This window comes from Notolabrus celidotus, chromosome 10 (genome assembly GCF_009762535.1).
Source record: "Notolabrus celidotus isolate fNotCel1 chromosome 10, fNotCel1.pri, whole genome shotgun sequence".
NCBI classification, from domain to species: Eukaryota; Metazoa; Chordata; class Actinopteri; order Labriformes; family Labridae; genus Notolabrus; species Notolabrus celidotus.
In genome coordinates this window covers 24088963-24103566 of record NC_048281.1, presented here as the reverse complement: position 1 = coordinate 24103566, position 14604 = coordinate 24088963, and the positions used below count along the sequence as shown (strand labels likewise).

The 14604-nt window shown below is 39.0% G+C and overlaps 1 protein-coding gene across 5 annotated transcripts in view; it reads right to left on the bottom strand.

Annotated features, from left to right (window-relative positions):
- The window catches only part of sytl5 (synaptotagmin-like 5), a 56174-nt gene extending 43271 nt beyond the window's left edge, over positions 1 to 12903 (bottom strand). For 4 of the 5 annotated variants that reach the window (XM_034693367.1, XM_034693366.1, XM_034693369.1 and 1 more), the window contains exons 1-2: positions 12791 to 12895; positions 12554 to 12637 (exon numbers count right to left, since the gene is read on the bottom strand). The gene's annotated coding sequence lies outside the window, so the exon portion shown is untranslated. Of the gene's footprint in view, positions 1 to 12553; positions 12638 to 12790 lie in introns of all 5 variants that reach the window. The other variant, XM_034693370.1, reaches the window with a different exon arrangement.
- Between the last annotated feature and the right edge of the window lie 1701 nt (positions 12904 to 14604).

Below are 14604 nucleotides of genomic sequence, written 5' to 3'. Positions count from 1 at the left end.
CTCTACTTAGCTAATCTCTTTATCGGCACTCAATGTACAGCGGGTGAATTTTTTTCTAACGCGACGGTTCAGAAGATATTAAGATTACAAGTTTTTTCCCAAATAAGGACATGACTGACTTGACTCCCGGACGGGACCACATAGCTGTTGTTTAGGAGGCTCAAACTCCGCCCCTTTACGTCACACTCTGCCTGGTTGAGTTCCGCATTTCCAATATGGCTGCCTCCATCGACTGGCTTCAAAACAGCGCTCAGGAACAGATTAGTGACGTCACGGATACTACGTCCATATTTTAAACAGTCTATGGCAAGGAGGCTGCTAACCGAGCTGCCAATACCATCCATGTCATTTTTACTAGGTTGCCAATTATTTTGTCAACTATTTCCTCTGCTTTAGGAGGTTGGTTGTTCCTTTACACTCTCTTTGATGCCCCTCAATTTGTTCCTTACTGAAGACAGCTACATTTTTTCCCCAGAAGCTCAAACTTTTTTGGGGTTGTGATGGAGTGTATTCCATTTACTTGAAAACTTGCCTAATTGGCTGTCGTGGTATGCTGTTAGAGCTATCCACAAATGATCAGCATACATTTTTCTGTATGAATCTTTCCAGATTGTCTCTGCCCAGAGAGTCATGCCAACAGTCTGAGTTATTCCTCCATCACTGGCACAGGCCAATGTTGACCCTTCCTCCCTAATCTTCAGTACTATCACATCTTCCCATTTCTGCAATAAATAGGCTTATTTATCCTGCCAAGAACTCAAAACTCAATAAAATGGTCCAGATTTCCAGCCACAGTCTGCCATAGTACTAGAGATCTGGTGGAGTTTAGGATTATGATGGAAACTGTGAGAGGGTTGTTGGATAAACAAACACATGATCTACTATCTGAAAACAGTAGACAATATCAGACTGAGACATAAAACAGACTTTGATTATAAAAGTTCAGATTCCCACTGAAGGATTATGAGTGTCATTTATTTCTTGAAGCACTTTACGCACACACCCCTTTGTGTTTTTCAGGGATTTAGCTGTATTTCAGTGATGTTACTATACAAGCTCTTAAGGAAAAAGAGACGAGCGGTTTCTAGTTTGAGGCTGGATCTCATTAACCCAGTTTCAGACACAGTCTCCTCTGCCGTTGCTTCTTCTTCTTCTTCTTCTTCAGAGAGAGAGACATTTGTGGTATAAACAGTTCCCTCTCCCTCTACCAGCATATCTGAATATTTCATAGTGCTCATTCGTGTTGAACTGCTGCTTGCTTGCCACATTTTAGTGCACTTTGTCTTTTCGAAGCACTAGAGGCTAATGGAGGGGGGGGGGGGTTCTTTGGAAGTGCTTGTGTTCTATTAATCAGAGTGTAACAGCTGAAAGCAAGTGGATGCAAATACAGAGAAAATAAAAAATCAAGATTAGCTTTGTGTCATTCTTGCTTCATAACACAGTGTATGGGGGCATTAGCAAAGCAGGATCACAGGGGAAACTGATGCACAATGAAATTGAGTGTTTAGAGGACAGGTAGGTGCCTGAGGCTGGCTGATTGTTGAGGACAGATGGATGCATAAAGACCTCACAGCATCACAAAATGGCTATAAGGTGCATTTCAACCAAGAGTTCTGGGGTCTTTTAGCCCCCAGAACTACTTTCCCCAGAACTTAAAGGTTCCTCTGCCCCCATTGTTGTCTGCGTTTCATCCGCGGGCTGAAGTCCTGGATAGATTGTGGAAATGAGGCCAGTGATGTATGGAGATAAAAAATTATATTAAATAATGTTTTGAAATCTTAACAAAAAACTAAACTAGTATGCATTCCCAGGAACTCCCGAAACACTGTTACGTTCAACTGAAAGTCCCAGGACCTTTGAAAAGTACTACCCCCCAAGCAGGGGCTTTTCAGGGGGGAGATTATCTACCCCTGAACTAAATTTAGACCCTGGTTCCTCCGGTCGAAACGCACATAGTTCAGGGGTTAAGTTCCTAGTTCCGGGGTAAAGTTCCTGCTGTGGAAAAGCGCCTATAGAGACAGGTGCACAGCATGCAGGTTACTGTTGTTAAAGAAAGTATCTATATTAGAAATGTAAAAGCAGGAAGAAGAATCCACTTTGCTTTTTATCTCAGTTTCTATTTTTTAAATGCAGACGTTTATTTGATGAGAATCATAGGGATGCTTTTTTTTTTTTACATTCTAGCACAGCATTTCTTTTTGCACTTCTTCCACAGAGGACCTCTAATTAGTCCACATTTTAGGGCAAACATGGCTGTGAGCTAAAACTCTTGCATCTGATAGATAAACAGCAAACACATACAAATATTTGGAGCCCACAACATTTTGGCAGAAAGAGCATACTGATCAGCACAGCCAGCAACAATTACTGAATCTCACACACTCAAAAGTGTCTGCTTAAAGTTCACAGCTGCAGCAGAAACTCTGGAATGAGCTGCCACCTCCGTGCCTCTTTCTAATCAGGCTGTAACTGAGGGCTTTCATAGGATTGATGAATAATGCTTTATAGATTAGATTCCAGCCTTTAATGAGTGCGAACTCAGGGTTGGCCCCTTCAAATGCTGCGAATATGCGTTATAAGAACTCTGGTTTAGAATCAGCACCTGTCCAGAGTTTACAACTATTTCTGCAACTTCCTGAAACCTGACAATCCCACATGCAACATCACAGCTTTTGACTGTCACTGCTTGCCAGTGTGTTCGTCTGTAACAACCACTCATCCTTTCCACTGTGGGCTGTGATGACAACACGTCGTGTGAACCAGTTCTTTTCAAAGCAAACAAATTATTGATAGTATCCAGCCATGCTAGCAGCTCTGTGAGGCTACACTAAGCTTAAAGTGACAAAATATTGAAATTAGAGTACTGCAATACAAGATTTTGAAATGCTGTGTTGACTTTAACAACATTATATAGTTAAAACAATTAGTTGCAATGTAAAGTAGTGCAATAAGTATTGCCATGATGCTATGACTATCATTAACAGAAATGCAGATACCAGTGTAAGTAATCTTTTATTCATGAACATCTTTTTGTGTGTGTAAACTTTAATAGCTGTCCTCAAATTATAAAATAAAAACACAATATACCATCTTGTTTACAACTTTGACAAATATCACAATATATTAAAAGTTATTTCCACAACACCGTCATGCACTGTGAGAATGCTAAAATGCTCAGTATGACAATGCTAACATGCGAATGCTCAGCCGATATAATGTAAACGTTTGTTGACGGAAATTGAAATTTGACTCTTAAATTATGCAGGATAAAAGGTAAACAATGCAAAAAAATTGAAAGATATGATAGTTCTTTCTGATGTACTAAATGTCATGACAATCCATGTAATTTGTCCTGAACCACAAACTTGTACCTCTACTTGGAGCAGCACAAAAAAAATCTTCTTTTACCGCTAACCCCATTTGTGGTTGTGGGGTCTGGAGCCTATCCCAGTTGTCATTGGGTGTAGGAAACCCTGGATTGGTCAGCAGTCTATCAGAGTGCTAACATGTAGAGACAGACAACCACTCGGGCACACACTCACACCTACGAGCGATTTAGAGTGACTAATCAACCTGGTGAGCATGTTTTTTTTTTGACTGTGGGAGGAAGCCGGAGTACCTGGAGAGAACCCACACTGGCACATGCAGGGAGAACATGCAAACTCCACACAGACAGGAACCTGCTCGACCTGGGATCTGCAACCAAGAACCTTCTTGCTGTGAGGCAGCAGCACTAACCACTGCCCCAGCGTGCAGCCTGCACTAAATATCTGATCATCAAAATCACCAGGATATCTGCACAAAATTTGATGTCAGTCCATCAAGTACTTGTTGTAATATCTTTAGCCAGGAGCAACCAAAAGGCTAACAGTGCTGTTTTAAATCATGATTAGTCATAAAGTAAGAGGAGTATCTTTCTTACTCTCTAGAAAAAAAAAAAATATATATATATAACTAAGTAAGAAACTCAAAATAGCTGTTCATGCTAAATAAAGAATTCATTTCCTGATTGTAGTAGAAGTTAGCATGGTTGAAAAAGTGTTTTGATCTCTGCAGTCTCTCCCAGAGGTTTATCCAACAGCCCACTCCCACTGAAGGAGTCTGAAGTTCATACCAGAGAACCAGACAAAGAGAATTGAGATCCAAGAGAAGAATCACCAGCAAGAGGGATTTCACAACACTCGCCAACCCAAATATTTTAGTAATTTCTGAGTACAACTGAGTGTTATGAACCCTCAGTAAAAGTATAAGAGTTGGGAGGTAACAAAGTGATCTGAGTTTCCAAACTACAGAAATTAGTTTGAAATACCAACATTTAACCACACAACACACTTCAAGGTAACACATCGGATGTCTCAAGATTAGCTATGAATACAATTCAACACAACTCAACAAGCCACAGAGCCAGTTACAAGTGAAATGCTCTGATGGCCTCTGTGATGTTAAGACAATAAGAAGACTGCTGAATATAAGGACAACAAAGCACAGAAACTTTAAAAGACAAAAGGCAAACACATGTCTTAGAGATATATTCTCACTAGCACGAATCAACACAGTAAATACAGATAATTCAATATGGACGAAAAACCTATCAACACGGAATGGTGAGATCATGCCTACACAGGCGATAAACATTCATGTAACTGTTGCTTTAAGAAAACATTTAGATTTTTTTTTCTTATATCCACTTTAAATTATATCCATGAAGCAACATGGTTATAGTTATGGTTTAAAACAATGGCTTGCAACCAGGTGAACTGAAAAATGTGTCCCTTTGACATTTTGGTTTTTGAATGCATTATATGTGCAAAATGTTAAAAAGAGGTACCTAATGTTATAGTGGGCAATATTTCCCAGATTAAGACCAGCAACTAAAGTTATGGTCATTTAGGCTGAATGTACAACCAGATTATTACATCCATACCTTGTATTATGATCAACAGCTGTGTTCATTGTCATGCAATGACCTTTAATAGCTGTAGCGGCATTTATTTTCCCAAATAAAATAGTTCTTACTCAAGGTCCACTTACAACAGTTCATCTTTTTCTGATGCTTATGAAGCATATCATGGTTTGACAGCTCCTTTAAGAGCGGGTAAGATGACCTTTAGATGAGGTATTTTTGTCAAACTATCATCCAAATGTCAAGGATAAACTTTCATTTTGAAACCCATCAAACAACTTGAAATGAAAAATCTGTTACCAATATAAAAATATTCCACTGATAACTGAATCATTGGCTATCTTTTTCCCCAGTGTGTTTCTATGTCATCACATCACAGCTAGGTGCTTTCATGGATTCTAAAACTGAGCGATCTCTCAACAGCTGGTCTTAATCTGTTCAAATACACTATTGATTAAACACCTTGATGTGCACGACTCGATAACAATGAATGTGATTAATGCTTTGTTTGATTTAAGCTCTGCCGTGTGGACTCTACCGCAGAGCACATCCTGGTCCAAGAGGCTGCTGGCACAGTGAAATAATCAAATAACGATGTCACTATGAAATAAAAGGACGTGTTCTGTTTATGTGGGCATCCTCACCTTTCACCTTAATTGCAAGTCGGTGTGTCCAATCATCTCATCATTCCCCTCAGAGGTTAAGTGAAACATTGGAAGCAGCACCCACAGATGCATGTGTCCATCCACATGAAAGATTTTAGGAGGGTGGCACAGCGGCATCCCTCTCAGACCAGCAATCTATTACTCAACTGAGTCACTCCTTTCTGCACTGCCTACAAATTACATTTCTGCTGTTGAGAATTTTTTTCCCCCTCCCACATCTGCAGTGTTGGTGTATGGACAGGTTTCCACTGATTGCCTCGCTGCGGCTGTGATTGAATGGGGACACCATGTATCTCTGAGGCCACACGGGGCTATAGGCTGCATACCAAATGGACAGCTAGAGACAGAGCCACGGATAACAGAGAGTCGTCAGTGAGTGGGAGGGTGGGAAACCCCACAAAACACTAAAGGGATCAGGCATTGTTCAATGCAGCAGCACGGACAAGCTTTGTAACAGGCACTCAGGGCATCAGCAGAGTTAATCTGGTTATAATAATGCAGGTTATCTAGTTAATAAGATAATATTCAATGACTAATCTAGGCTTAATGTATTTCTACACTCATCTTGTTACAGCTCATTATTGGTGAGAATACAGGGGAGTGGACAATGTAGATAATACTTATGTGAGGGACAGAGGAGATGCTAACTGTGCTTCTCCACAAAGGCAGAGAGAAGTAACTACAGAAGCAGGACACTGGAGAAAAGAGGTTTAATCTGCAACTTAAGTGTTATCATTCCAGGTTAAAGCTGGGGTTGGTAGTCAGATTTAGATACACTTTTTGTTATACTGGTTAAAATGATCTTTATGTCCCGATGGTAATCAATACATAATGTGTTCTTAATTAAAAAATAGGGAAAAAAGCTGCTATCTACAGCCGGAGTAAACCTGGGAAAACACCAACCAATCCCTGCCATCAGGAGCCAAATTATGAAACCAATCAAATCCCGTTCTGCTGCTCTGCCCGCCTCCTGCGCGTACATTTCATGTTTGTTTGTGTTTTTAACTTTCACTATGATAATGTTTTGGTGTTTTCTGACCGCTGAGTGAGACATGATTTGACGTAGTGCAAAACACATACGATGTGCTGAGGACCGGTTCTGAATCAGTCACGATCACATGGTCGCAAAGTAACGGCGCTCGTGCATGTGAGCGGGGGCGTCGTTTTGGAGGAGCTCTGAGGGGAGGGGTGAGGGGTTAGACGGAGTCCTGAGGAAATGCTACATTCAAATTCCTGCTAGTTTTCCGTGACTACAAACTCTATCTTTAACTGGTGTCCCATATAGCTAACAAAATATGCTACTTAAAAGATTCAGTTTTACACTAGGCTGCTTGTAGCTTTCTACAACTGGTACTAATCTTAATTTCATAAATTAATCTTTAAAGAGTAACACATTAAAGCATTTTTACAGGTAACCAAACAAAATAGCATAAACATTGCCAGACTCAAAGTTAAGAGATGGCAATTCATGCTGCTCTAATAAGCTAGCTAAACTCAGCAAGCATTCACACACTTCTAGAAATGTGCAATTTTTTACACTACAAGTGTATGGTTATACTGTTGATAATGATTTCAATTTAGCAAATGAATCTACTATTAAATATATTTAGACTTTTTAAACAGGTATCTTAACCACACTCAATCACTCAAGTCAAGAGATAGGAGTGAACTCTGCTTAGCTAAGCTAGCTAGTGTTGGCCGTTATCTAGGCGGATTTCCCCTTAGGGTTGCTAACTGTCCTGTATTAGCCGGGACATCCTGTATATCGGGCTAAATTGGTTTGTTTCATACAGGACCTCAATTGTCCCGTATATTGACTATTAACTCTTGTAAATACAGCAGACTGCACTCTACAGATCCAAGATCAGATAAAACGGCAGTTGCAGATCATGTGTCAATCACACCGCCTGTCATCCAATCACATATACAGCGCAAATGCGCCAAGTCCTGCAAAAAAGTGTGTTGAGGATTTTCTCTCTGATGACCATTAAAGGGTCAGACTCAAGAAACAGATGCAGCACAGAGCTGATCAAAAATGAACTTGTAAACTGTGACTTGTCATGTAAGGATTTCTCTCTGGCTGTGTAAAAGGACAAAAGACTGCTTGAGTCAGTCAAGAGCAGCAAAAAGTATCCATGGAAAAGGTAAATTTGGTGAGTCATACTCCTATTTTGCATTTCATTTTTCTTTTGCCTGTTATTTTTTCATGTAAAGAGCCAAACTATGTTTTCTTTGAGGTTTATTCATGTGAGGTTACATAATGATACAGTAAGGATTAAAGGGAATATACAAACTTTCTGCATTTCCAGTTGAATCACGATATGAATATACGCTGTATTACCACATCATGCTCACACCACCATGGCACCGTTTACCTGTCCCTTATTTAGTAATGAGAAAGTTGGCAACCCTATTTCCCCCCTACAGAAGTGAAAGCCATTGATGTGCTCTTTGTTATAATAAACTGAAGAACAAAGCATTTGATTATTCAATTTAATGCATTTTCTTTACATTCAGGAGAAAATTAGTGCTTAAATCCTGGTTTCAGCTCTAGCTAATGTTTACTATGGGTGACTACCGTCCACTAGATATAGCATTCCTGTTTTAGCTGCCTGACCTGCTTCTCTGTTGCAAAGTGCAATTTCTATTGCTGTTCATTTAGCTCAGTTTGTAGATACTGTAGATTTTAAATGGTTTTATTCACTGAAGTTTGATACATTTCAAGTGAATAGAATTCTTTTGGCAAAGAAAAAAAAAAACAGCAAAAAAATGTACACCATCTCTGTTGATGTTCTTGTGTTCCTCACTTGACACCTATTGAGTTCATTTCAGGTGAAGATTGTGACAGAACACAGTGCACCGGTGAGTGGATGGAGTACTAACATCAGTCAAGGGACACTTCTCATCCTGAACGTACTCCACCATAATGCTAAAGGGGAGGAAAAGCTGCTGCAGGTGGAAGTGTACTTCTGCCTCAGTTGAAATGAGAGACCAAAAATCAAGCAAACATTAAAGCACATAGTTTTAAATATAACATGCAACTAAACCATGTTAGCATCAATATCACAGATTGTTGTGGGCACAAATAGCAGTCAAATGTTACCTTAATGCAACTGTCTGCTAAAAAAGAAGAGAAGGAGGAGGAGGAAGGAGCAGTCAAACAGCCATGTCTGATCTAAGACAACACAATCATGTCAAAACTCAACCACAACCCGAGGAGGTACATTGTGTACACAGTGTACTACATGGAGGAGTAAGCCACTAATATGATGTTCTGAGACATCAGAGTTGAGCAAATACATAGCCTAGTTATGGGGTTTTTGTTTTATAGGACAGCAGTCTGACACCATGAGGTACAGCCTTTCACTGAAGTGTCAGCTATAATACACCAGACGTGTGTGAATGTATACCCTTCACACACATACACACACTTTAATGCATTGCTAGATCTCTCAGACACAGACCTTTAATGCAGCGTGACTGCTCTCCCCCTGGGGCTTCGTTCTGCTCTGCTGGATGAGCTCGGCTGCCTGCATGTACAGAAATCAGGGAATCCCTATATTCCCTTCCTCCTGTTATTCACCCATTTATTTCCCCTACAGCCCTGTGTGGGTATGAGTGTGTATGAGTATGAGTGTGTCTATGTGTGCGTTTGTGAGCGGTAGATAAAAGCTTGGTTATCATTAGGGAGGCATTTTTTCCTGTGACAATGATAAAACAGCCTCAGCAGAAACTGCATCATTTCTTTCGGGAACCCAATGAACTAATTTTTAAAAGCGTCACTACGACAGATTATAGTACAGCAGGAGGTCTCATACAGCAGAGTAAAATCTCCTTTTGCTTTTCTTTGGCACTAAAAAAGAAGCTCCTGTATAGGTGACTGTTTACCTTGATATGTAATACAATTACAGGACTTCAAAATAAATCTGATGAGAATATATATATTTTATTAGTCCTACCTAAGCTTGTTGGCGCAACTGCTTGTTTTCTATACATCTGTTTCCAGATCTAAATGTATAACCCTCGTATATTTATATCCCTTACAGCAAAGCTTAAGACTGATGGCTCATACAGAAAAGTTGGCTTAATACAAATCAATCTTAATCATACAAATCTATTTGAGCTTAAAACTTCCAAGTGTCTTCAAACATCACATGAAGTCAGCAGCTAGCGTTTGTTTCACAAGTTGATGATCAATATTCACTGCGTTATATGGCCTTTATGGGAAATTAGCCCATCAGCTAGAGTTAAAAAAGAGGATTGATAATGATCTTTCCATTTCGCCAAACTGGTGTAAAAAAGTAAATACATATTCACAGGGTTGCCACTCTTTTCCAGAGATCATTTTCCAGGACATTTCAAGGACATTTTCAGTGATGATCAAGCTGGTGTGACAGACTAAATTTAGTTCCTAATTTAGTTCCTAAATAGTCTAATATGTTCCTCTCCGTGGAAGTCTACATTGAATGATGCGCAGTCTATGGCTATCCATGAAATCATCTCTTACATGCTTCAAAAATATGGCAAATTGATTATAGAATAATGCAACCAAGTAACAATGATGGCCAACTCTCATCTCAGCTTTCTCTTTTCTCAGAAAATATAAAATTGGCTAAGTGAAAAACAACAGAGCCAGCAAAGGAATCTGGAAGCTGCCTTACTGAAAAAAAAAAAAAATAATAATAATAATCAGAGGATCAGTGCATAAATTGACCTAAATAGAACTGAATGACAAAAATGGCCACAAATGTTAAATGGGGATGTGTTTTTTTTAACCTTGTCAGGTTGCACGTCATCATGTTGGAATCATTTTCCAGGACAATCCGTGATTTTCCAGGACATTTCACTTTTTCTCCCATTTTCCAGCTGTTTTCCAGTACTGGAAAACTGGTCAACTGGGACGCATGGGAACCCTGTATTTAGCTTATTCCCTGTTGTGAGATCAAGAAAGGTTTACATTTTCCTTTGTCTCAAATTGGCAAACTATTTCTTAAGTACAAAGCAAAAATGTTCCCCCTATGAATTAAGAGAATTGCAACAGTAAATCTCTGACATTTGTTCTTTTATAGATCAACAAAGAATAATGGTTATCTATTCAATCAGATCATTATTCTCTATTTCTATTATATTTAGCATTGGTTCATCTCAGGTGACCCTGCTAAGTCTGTTACTCAGGATTCTTAATTGCATAAGTTTGCTGATTTTGATAATCGTGCTCGTTAGTGAAACCGATTATGTTTCTAATTTTGCACAGCTGTTCTGAAAAACAAACAAGTTGGCATGTTATCATCCATTTCACCATCGTGACCAATTAATTGCAGGGATATTTTTTCAACCATTTTCTGACATTTGATTTTCTAAACAATACACCAACATGTGAAAAAGAGGATCAGTGATAAGTTATAATCACTTCCGTTGTTGAGTAAAGGGGGCTCAGCTTGCACAAGGTATAAGAGGGTCCCAGATTCTGACCCTTTTTGTCAGGACTTCAGGCTTCAAGTCCTTCTACTGACAACACCTTAAGATAATTTTTTGTTTCTAAGGATTTAACAGTACCTCTCAATATAACAACATATCAATACCATAGACGGAATCCATATATGTGTAGAGTCTATGATCCATACATAGAAAGGATGATGCAAGAAATTAATTGCAACACTATTTTCTGAGCACTGGAGGACACTATCTAACCTTATTCAATGATTTTTGTATCTAACTGGACAAAGCCGCACACACTTCACAGAACTATGAAACCAAATCTTAACCAAGGTAATGTTTTTAGGTGGAAAATGCAGTCTTGTTGTAAATATGGGGTGTTCAGGCAAGATGAGGAGATATGTTTTAAAATATTTTTGATCATTTTAAATTATATTTTCAAAAAAGTGTTCAACAAGTGTTTTTAAAAACAAAATACGCAGTTTTTTTTCCAGTAACTCAAAGTTAAAAAGAATGACTAAAATTGTGAAGAAAGCTTAAGAAAACAACATTTTGCATACAGATCTGGTATAAAAAATAATCCCTACACACTAGGGCTGCATGTAATTGCGATACACTTTCCCAATAAGAACATCGTGAAAGTCAGAATGTATTGCAAAAAATAAAAAGTATATATTTTATGAAAACAGGCAATGCTTTTTCAGCAGTTGTACAATTAACCTCTAATGCCCATACTTTCACTGAATTTTGATGCAGTCATATGAAGCTAGCTATCCACTACCCTCAGACTGATTGGTTCCAGTTAAGAGGTTAAAAAGTGAAAGCTTTGGGATGTATTTTGAATTCATGTGACAAACGTTGCAATCACAACAATTGTGTAAAAAGTGAAAATCAGCAGATAGGTGTGAAATTTTGAGGTAAAGCAAATATGTAGCCTACTCATTAATATTTATTAATCACAGTGTTGATATTGAACAATGTTCTCATTCATCTAACTGTGCCTACGCACCACACAATATTTTTTTCTATTGCTGTGACCAAACACAAAAGCCTCAACACAGCCTAATCTGAGGTTAAATCCACCTCTGATTCCAAATGAGGAACTAAGATCTCTCTAGTCCTGTTCTCCAACACTTTTCCAAACAACCCACCAGGCATTCAGCAGCATCCTGCCAGTCACAGTCTTCCCAGTACAGCCCTGGGATATCTTTGTGGCTTCAGAAACCAAAAACAAGGTCATCTCTAATGATATGCTGGAAGCTACTGGCATTTTGCATGACAATTAAAGTCAACCCATGACATTAGAGGTTAATCTATGTCACATCAAAAACACTTTATGTCCTCATTTATCATTACATGCTGGGTGTCATGCTTCTCCGGTGAAGGGGGGGGGGGAGTTAATTAATGCAACACATTCCCAACATATGATCAACATTCACCTGACTTGACCGCAGGTTAATCTACCGTCGAAACAAGTGGAAGCAACAAGAAGCGTGAAAATGAGCTTTTTTTGCTGCATTGCACCTGAGCAAAAGGCTCTTAACTTTACCCGGGAAGTGGGCTGTCTGGTCCCGCTGTGTGTGACGAATCCTCCGGGATCGTGGTCGTGATGGTGGAAAAGGCAGACCCCCACCTCCCGGAAGAAAAAAAAAACACAACAAGGAAAAGACAGAAATAAAACATGATTTAGTGGAGGGAAATAACAGCCGCTCACTGTGTGTCCATATGCCAGAGGAAACACGGCGGGGTTTGGTGTCCCGGTAGTGTCACCGCGGTGGTGTCTTACCTGCAGCCGGCGGAGAGTGACGAGGAGCCGGCAGGGGAGCACGGCGGGCTGGAGGGAGTCAGTCCGGGGATCAGCACCGTACGTGAGTGTGTTGGTGCGTCTCGGCACCGTCTGAAGGCGCAAATCCACAGCTAGGGTGTTCCCGTCAGGAGGGGGCGTGGTGTGTGTGTGTGTGTGTGTGTGTGTGTGTGTGTGTGTGTGTGTGTGTGTGTGTGTGTGTGTGTGTGCGTGCGTGCGTGCGTGCGTGTGAGAGACATGCACGAAATCTTGACAAATAGGCTTATTCTGACAATGCGACAGTTGTTTCAGCACAAACTCAGACTCTTGTTGTTAATTTATGAATAAACAATTGGGGTATTAAGTTTATTTAACACCAAAGTGTATTTTTGTGAGTACTTTCTGAGTAAATCCGTATTGTCACAGAGTGGTACATTATGTATTGTGTATTTTCCAGCTGAGATCCTCTGGGGTTTTGGGGTCTATTTCTGTAGCTGTTATGGCCAGAGGAGCAGCCAGCTTTCGTGCAGACTGACAGATTATTTAATCACACTTTATGTAGCTGAGCAATACATGAGTTGGTCCTCTTGCACAAACAAGACTTTGAAAAGAGATGGTGAAATGGGCAACTCAAGGACAGCTGTTTAGGTATTGGTTAAATCTCTAAGGATTATTGCCTGGTACTTCGTTGTGGCCTTTCCTTTTTATTTTATTTGTATGCACTGTATGCTTTGCATTGCAATATGGTAATTTCCTGCATAACTCGTTTAATGTATGCTAACATTGTAGGCTATTCAGTTTTTCATTAGTATACTACTCCTCTTTTATTGTGTCTTTTTATAAGGATGTATATTTAAGTGACTGTCAGGTGCTACAACTAATTTTGGAGCATTTCCACTAGTTAGCAAGGTGTGTTGTTCATAATAAAAAAGATATTCTTCACTTTTTAAAAGTTAAAAACTAATTTACACAAAACATGAAAGTAAGGAAACAGAGATGTACAAGAATAAAGATAGATAGATAGATAGATAGATAGATAGATAGATAGATAGATAGATAGATAGATAGATAGATAGATAGATGATAAGGTGAATTTAAAATAAAATAAAATATTGTAAATATAAGAGATGTATACACTATGTACACTTTCAGAATTTAATAATAGTATATAATAATATTAATGATAATAATAATAATAATAATAATAATAATAATAATAATAATAATAACAATAATTAGTTAATAATGATATAATTAGTTGATAATGATATAATTAGTTATTAATAATAATAATAATAATAATAATAATAATAATAATAATAATAATGTAAAATAATCTGAATTTGTTGCGGCAGTAACTCAGTCCATGAGGACTTGACGTGGGAAATGGAGGGTTGCCGGTTCAAGTTCCAGTTTGGATGAAGTTTGGCAAGTGGACCGGTGGCTGGAGAGCTGCTGGTTCATTTGCCTGGGCACTGCCGATATGCCCTTTAGCAAGGCACCAGACCCCCAACTGCTTGGGTGGTGCTGGTTAATGGCAGCCTCCTCACTCTGACATCTCTCCATTAGTGCATGGCCATAGCATGTTTGTGCATGATTGTATTTAAATATCAAACTATGTGAGGAGTATGAACACAAAAGGAAGAGAGAAACAGCATCTCGTTTTTCCTGTATGTCTCGTATATACAGTGAAAATTGACAATAAAAACCTTTGAATCTTAAATCTTGAATCAAAGAACAGGACACATCTTAAACAGAACCAGAGAGGTGCTTGTGATCTTGTCTGATCAGTTCTTTCTACAATAATTGTTCAGATG